Genomic DNA, 7,794 nt, shown 5'->3' with positions numbered 1-7,794 from the left:
GAGGAACTATATATATATATATATATATATATATATATATATATATATATATATATATATATATATATATATATATATATATATAAGAGAGAGAGAGAGAGAGAGAGAGAGAGAGAGAGAGAGAGAGAGAGAGAGAGAGAGAGAGAGAGAGAGAGAGAGAGAGAGAGAGAGAGAGAGAGAGAGAGAGAGAGAGAGAGAGAGAGAGAGAGAGAGAGAGAGAGAGAGAGAGAGAGAGAGAGAGAGAGAGAGAGAGAGAGAGAGAGAGAGAGAGAGAGGAGGAGGAGGAGGAGCAAAAAGAACAAGGTAAAAGAAAGGCAAAGATAACAATAAGAGCAAGAAGGAAAAAGTTAAGATTCTAGCATAGAACAAAGAAGGTGTTGGAAATCAAGTTGGAAATCAAGCTCCACCCTGTCTCTCTTTATGTTTGTGTGACTTATCGACATAAGCTGGATGCAGTTATACATGTGTGTGTCATTGAATAAGTCGGTAGACTTGACTTAACCATAGTTAGATGATGGTTAGGAAAACCTAGTGTAACTCTCTCTTTCAGTGTGTGACTAGGTGAATGAATATGAGAAGATAATGAAGATGAGGTAAAGGCTCATAGCTCTGTTCCACTCTATGTCTCTCCCTCTCTTCCAATATGGTATCAGAGCCATGCTAGGTGGGATCTCTGGAGCATGAGGCTGTGAAGAAGACCTGAAGAACTTGAAGGCCATGGTATCTGAGAAGAGAAGCAGCCTGCTACCATGGGCTGCTGATTTGCTAGAGATTCATTCTGCCCAAGCTGTGTGATCTGCGCATGTGTCAGGTTAACCTTCATTGATTGCAAAGACATCATATAAAGTGGCTATTGAGTGGTTAAATGCTTGCCTATACCCTTGGGAAGGTGCTTGAAGATTGTAGGATGCTATTGCCTTTGCAGGAGCTCATCCATAAGCTATAATAGGGAATTAAAAATTTGAAATATAGCCTATACACAAACAATATACATCACTTACTTGGTATTGGAAAGAACTCGGAGCCTTTTGACATGCTTGGAAGGCTTCATTGGAGCACATATATGTTCATATAGACATATTATTGGTTGTAATACTTATGAGTTTGAATATTTAGTCAAAATACTCAGATCTAAGAGTTTTTCTTTACTAGCCAGAAAAATATCAAAATTTGTGGGCAGCAAACACTTAATGGTCTTGGAACACTAGATGACTTTGGTTAGCTTATGTCTACTATATGACTTGGTATATGGCCTGCAAATGTCTGGTGGATTAAGAAGGGAATTGAATGAAAATGTCTTGGACTGAAACAAATGTCTTGACATGGTCTTGGATGGCTATGAATAGTAAATGCATTGTATAACATTGGCTCTTGAAGACGGGACATTGTTGGGAGCTGACAGATTTATGCATTGTATAACATTGGCTCTTGAAGACAGGACATTGTTGGGAGCTGACAGATTTATGCATTGATTCTCATGTATGGTGGCACATGTACATGACATCTTGAGGAGGTTTTGGACTAAGATACCTTGTGTTTTGATAAACATTTGCTGACTGCAACCTGCATATAGGAGTTTTGACACTTGTATTTGCTGGTTATGCAATGTACTAGTAGATGTCTATGAAGTTTTGGAGCATGTATGACATGCATAGATCTTAGTTTTAGCTGGTGAATGAGTTGTTGGCCATTGACAGCTTACGAATTTCAGACTGCATATATGTACTCTGGTAGTAAGGTTGCATGAGAGAAAGTTGATGTAACTACATAGTTTATGTGATGCTGATGTACCTACCGGTGGGGCCACATGTTAGTGGATGGTTATGAGATGTTAATGGACTAAAATACCTTGTTTTTAGTAGTGAACTTGTTGCAGAAAATTGTCATAAACCATCAAAGATTGCAGTTAGTTAGTTGGACTTGTTGGTCTTGTAGGAAGTCAGACATAGTCCATTGCAACATGGCAAATGCACAAGGCATTGATAACATTACACAGATTGTTGGTAAAAAGCTAGACAACAAGAATTTTGCCTTGTGGAAGTTTCATATAAGGAATTTCTTGGTCGGCAAAGGTTACTAGGATCTATGCACTGGTCATGAAGTTGAACCTGAATTGCTTGAACGGTTGACACATGATCAGAGAAGAGCCCATAAAGTGGATAGAGAGAGCATGCAAAGTGCTACATTGGTTTTTCTTATGTATATCTGATGCTATGGCAATACAGATTATGGGATGTGATTTCCCAAAGGATGCTTGGGACATACTCAAGAACTATGGAAATGTAACACATGCCAGGAAGATACAGTTAAAGCAGCAATTTAACAACATGTTTAGGAATGGCATAAGCATCTAGGCCTACACGATGGAGATTAAGACCATAGTGGACCAGCTTGCCACTATTGGATCTACAGTGTTTGAAGATGATTGAAGATGATATGATAGCAGTCACTCTAAATGGACTTGGCAAAGAGTACAAAGCATTTGACACTTTTATTTGTGTTAGAGCTGAACCCCCTAACTAGGATGAGTTGCTTGCCCTGCTATTGCATGAAGAATTGAAGCTTGGGCTGAACACATGTTCTAGCTCATCTCAAAGCAGAGACATTGTCCTTTATTCTAGCTAGCGTGGTAGAGGCGGTAGAGGCCGTGGCTCTTTTTGAGGTCATGCAGATATTCGAAACACGTATGGACAACAACAACAAAGTAATTGGCAAGGCACAAATATATTGGGCCAACTTGGCAGCTTTAGAGGTAGGGGGAGATCACCCTATGGCAGAGGTGGTGGATCATGGCAGTCAAATGATCAATCCAACAAGGATAAAGATTGTCATTACTGCGGCAGATATGGCCACATTGCCAAGGACTGTCATAAGAAACAGGCAGACATGAAAGCTAAAGGAAGACGTCATGGGAATTATGCATCATCTAGTAGTGCTCCTGATGATCAGGGTGATAGATTGTTTGCCATGCAGCATCTGTCCAAGAATGCACCTAGGCAGAGCAGAGATGAGAGATGGTACATTGACTCTGGGGCTTCTAACCATATGACACCCCACAAAGAGTGGTTCGATGAGTTGGTTTCAGGTTCACATGGTTATGCGTGTATTGGGGATGACACCTAGCATGATATTTAGCACACATGAGTTGTTCTGTTGATGATGCTTGATGGAAAGAAAAAGAGCCTATATGATGTACTACATGTACCGTCAATCACAAAGAATCTTTTGTCAGTTGGACAAACGGCAGAACAGAATCTGCAGGTGAGGTTTAACAAAGATGGATGCTTTATTGAAGAATATGGTAATGGCTACAAATTAATTGCTAGAGGCAGACAGGATGGCAGGATGTTTACATTGGATGCATCCATTCCAGAACTTAAGGTAGCCATGTTTGCACATGATGAGGGTGCTATACGGGATGTTGAGATTTGGCATAAGAGGATTGGCCATGTTAATGCTCAAAAGCTAAAATCTATGCAACAGAAGGAAGTGGTACTTTGATTGCCCAAATTCAAGCATAATGACTTTGGCCATGTATGTCATGCATGTCAATTTGGAAAGCAGGCAAGGTTTCCCTTTATGAAGCATATCAAAAATAGTTCGAGACCTTTGCTTAGTGCACTCTGATGTTTGGGGTCCGTCGCATAATGCTTCATTTGGTGGTGATCATTACTATGCATCTTTCATTGATGATTTTAGCAAGTACACTTGGCTGTACATATTGAAACATAAAGATGAAGTGTTTGATGCATTCAAGGATTTCAAGAAGCATGCTAAAAATGAGTTGGATTGCTATATTTCTTGTCTTAGGTCAGATGGAGGCCGAGAATATGTCTCACAAGAGTTTGACAAATATCTTTCAAAGTATGGGATCAGAAGATAGCTTACTTGCAGCTATACACCGTAGCAAAATGGTGTAGCAGAGAGGAAAAATAGGGTCATGATGGATTTAGCTAGAGCTATGCTGAATGAAAAGTGTTTGCCTAACGCTTACTGGGTTGAAGCAGTGGTGATTGCTGTATATGTGTTGAATAGAGCCCCTATAGTAGGGATTCATGATGTAACACCTTATGAGAGGTTGTATGGTCATAAGCATGACATTAGGCACTTAAAGGTATTTGGTTGCATTGCTTACGTGCATATTCCTGATGAAAAGAGGAAGAAATTGGATCCTAAAGCTGTCAAGGGCATGTTTTTGGGTTATGCATAGGACATGAAAGCTTATAAATGCTATGTGCCATCTGCTCATGAGACATTGATAAGCAGAGGTGTTGTTTTTTATGAGCTGGCTTCATGGTATGGGAATCCTATTTCAGTGACTAAAGATGGATCATCCAACACTAGTAATGCTAAAAATACTACAACTATGAGTGGTTGATCAGTCATCTACAGTGAGTCCTTGGTCTGGCAGATTGCGGAATCACACTCATATGTCCACTGAAATGGACATTCATTGAGGGGGAGATTGGATAAGGGAAAAGAAAAGATGTTTGAGGATGCAATAGGTGCACTTACTGCAGGTTATGAGTCATCCAATAATGATAGCTTGGACAGTGAGTTGGGGATTCCTTCTATTATGACGCTTGGTGCAAGGTAGAATCGGTATGTACCACCTCATGAGAGGCAACAAGCTCAGAGTGAGCCACAGTTGACGAGATCTGAGAGGGTCAGAAGACCAGTTGACAAGTACACATACCCTGGATATTTAGACTATCATTATGCCTATATGATTAAGGTGACATGTTTCAAAGAACCTACAAATTTTGAGGAGGCAGTTGCAAATGAGAAGTGGTGTGCTGCTATGGACGAAGAGTATTCAGCTTTGGCTGAAAATGGAACATGGGAATTGGTTCAGTTACCTGAAGGCAAAGTCCCCAATGGTTGCAAGTGGGTGTACAAGGTTAAATGCAAGTCAGACAGGAACAATCATTGCATTGGCAATGTCTAAAGGTTGGAAGTTATGGCAAAGGGATGTGAAAAATGCCTTTCTGAATGGTGACTTGCAGGAAGAAGTTTATATGGAGTAGCTTGAAGGCTATGTGAATCCTGACTGTCTTACACATGTATGCAAACTGAAAAAGGCATTATATGGGCTGAAACAAGCACCTAGACATGGAATGCTTAAATTAGTAGCTATTTATAGTAGCATGGATTTAAGTTGGGTGATGCAGATCACAGTTTATTTGTGAAGAAGATAGATCATGGCTATGTGTTTGTGGTTGTTTGTGTAGATGATTTAATCATCATTGGAGATGATGAGAATGGGATTGTTGAAATTAAATCATTGTTACAGGTTGAATTCAAAGTCAAAGATCTTGGTGAGCTAAAATATTTTCTGGGATTTGAGGTAGTGTCTATGCCTCAAGGCATATGGCTGTTATAGAAGCAATATGCTTATGACATGTTACAAAAGTATGGTATGGCTGAATGTAAGGCTATGGATACACCCCTAGACCAAAATGTCAAGCTATAGATTGATGTTGGGACAGAAATTGAGAATGTAACCATGTATAGAGAGATGGTGGGAAACTTGATCTAGTTTGACTATTACTTGACCTGACTTGAGTTATACTGTGGGGCTGATCAGTCAGTTCATGCAGAAGCCTCGCAAGTCACATTTGGATGCAATCAGGAGGATCATGAGATATGTAAATGTTGAGATGACAAGCTCAACACATGCGGACATGGATGATGGACCGCCTGGTTAGATGGGTCCACACGTCTATACTTAGCACGTCGGTGGTCATTATGAATCTCACATGGCCACTGACTCATTACTTATTATATTCAGGTCGTTACACCTATTTACATCTGGCATAGTTATAGCACTAGTCGACTAGTGTAGTCGGTTATGCATTGTTTGACTTAGTAGGCCACTTTCCTTTTATGTTGTATCTTATCTATACTTTGTGTACATTGTAAAGTGGGTGGAAGAAGAAGAAGAAACCAGCAAGAAAACGTTTTGGCCTCCATCTCTCTTCTTGTCTCTTGAGTGAGCTTCTCCTTGTGCATTCTGTGTGTGTTTGGCGCAGCATCTTGAGCAACTCCCCCCACCATGCGATTCTTGACATGGTATCAGAGCCGCGCCATTGAGAGAGGTTGATTTCGAAGGTTGAAGCAAAGGAGAAGAAGCAAGGTTCGAGCAAGCAAGCCACGGGTAAGAAGCTCTCCCATCCTTCAACTCTTTCTCTTGGATAGTGCCTGTGGAGGCACCGGAAGCAGGGCAGAGCAAAAATCTCAGATTGCAGAGAGATTTGGTGTGCGCGAAGAGCGATGTGTATTGTGCGAAACAGCCCTTTAGGGCTATCCCGCAGTTATTTTGGGCATCTGAGGCAGTTTCTGGGCCTGTTTTAGAGTCGCAAGGTTGCGGATAACAGTTTCAGGGTACACTGTGACTTCGACTGTATTGACCGAACGTGGGTGCGTAGGTTACAGATTTTAGATCTGTAAGTTCAAAGGTGTTTACTAGTGAGTAAACACAAGGTTTATCTGCAAACTGGTTGCAGATTGCATGTATTGTTGAGCAGACAGTGAAAAAGGTTGTCTGGTGTATTGCTGTGCACTACAGGTCAAGGGTTGCAGAAGATTTGCTTGCTGTTTGGTATTAGTTTTGTGATAATGGCAGAGAACAATGGAAGCCCCATCATTGAGAAGCTCGACAAGAACAACTACCCTTCATGGAAGTTCCGTGTCATGAACTTCCTTATTGGAAAAGGCCTCTACGAGTTCGTTTCAGGTGAAGAAAAGGAGCCGGAGATGAGTGATCCTCCAACTGCAGAAGAGACAAAGGCACAGAAAGAATGGAATGCAAAGGATAAAAAGGTCATGTATTGGTTGTCTGCAGTAATTGACAATAATATGTTGGGACACATTAGAAATGCAGAGAATTCATATGTAGCTTGGACCATACTTGAAAGTATGTTTTCTGTAAATAAATACAAAGGCACGAAAGATTCAACTCAAGTAAGAGTTGAATACATTAAAGAAAGGGAAGATGTCTATCAATGAGTATGCACTGAAGGTAAGAAGCATTACAAATGCATTGGCAGCGATTGATGCAATGCCCGATGATGATGATTTGGTGTCGTCTACCTTGGGTGGACTTAACAATGAAAAGGCTTGGAAGTCTTTTGTAACTTCCGTATATGTCAGAAAGCCATTTCCAGATTTCGATGAATTGGTCTCCCTTATGATCACTGAAGAGATCAACCTGCAAAGTGAGACATTTGAAAGAAGTGGTGAACAGGTCCAAGCTTTCTACTCCAGTTCTGGAAGGGGACGTGGCAGGTTCTCTTCAAGAGGCCGTGGTACAGGACGTGGTAGTGACAACCAGCAAAACAGATTGAATCAGCAATTTGGCGATATGCAGGTTTCAGGAGGTCGTGGTAACTTTAGAGGCAGGGGGAGCTTTAGAGGAAGAGATGGATGGTAGAACAGAGGTTCTAACAACTCTGGTATTGTGTGCCACTACTGTGGCAAAACAGGTCATATTGCAGCCCAATGTTATGCTTAGAGAGATGATATCCGCAGTGATAAGTTGCAGTAAGGAAACTATGCATCGTCTTCACGACAGAATGAAGACAAAAATGAACGTTTGTTCGTTATGCAGCATATGCTGAATGCTGTTACAGGAAAGGGAACACATGAAGATGTTTGGTATGTTGATTCAGGTGCATCCAATCATATGACCAGCCATGCAGAATGGTTTGGAGAGATGCAGGATTTGCAGAATGCAGGTTATGTGCAGACGGGTGATGACTCATGCCACCCAATTTCACACATTGGAAAAGTTCC

Source organism: Lygodium microphyllum, chromosome 6 (assembly GCF_053477565.2).
Source record: "Lygodium microphyllum isolate KBCC chromosome 6, Lygodium_microphyllum_v1.1.10, whole genome shotgun sequence".
Lineage (NCBI taxonomy): Eukaryota > Viridiplantae > Streptophyta > Polypodiopsida > Schizaeales > Lygodiaceae > Lygodium > Lygodium microphyllum.
Note: the sequence above shows the minus strand (reverse complement) of the source record.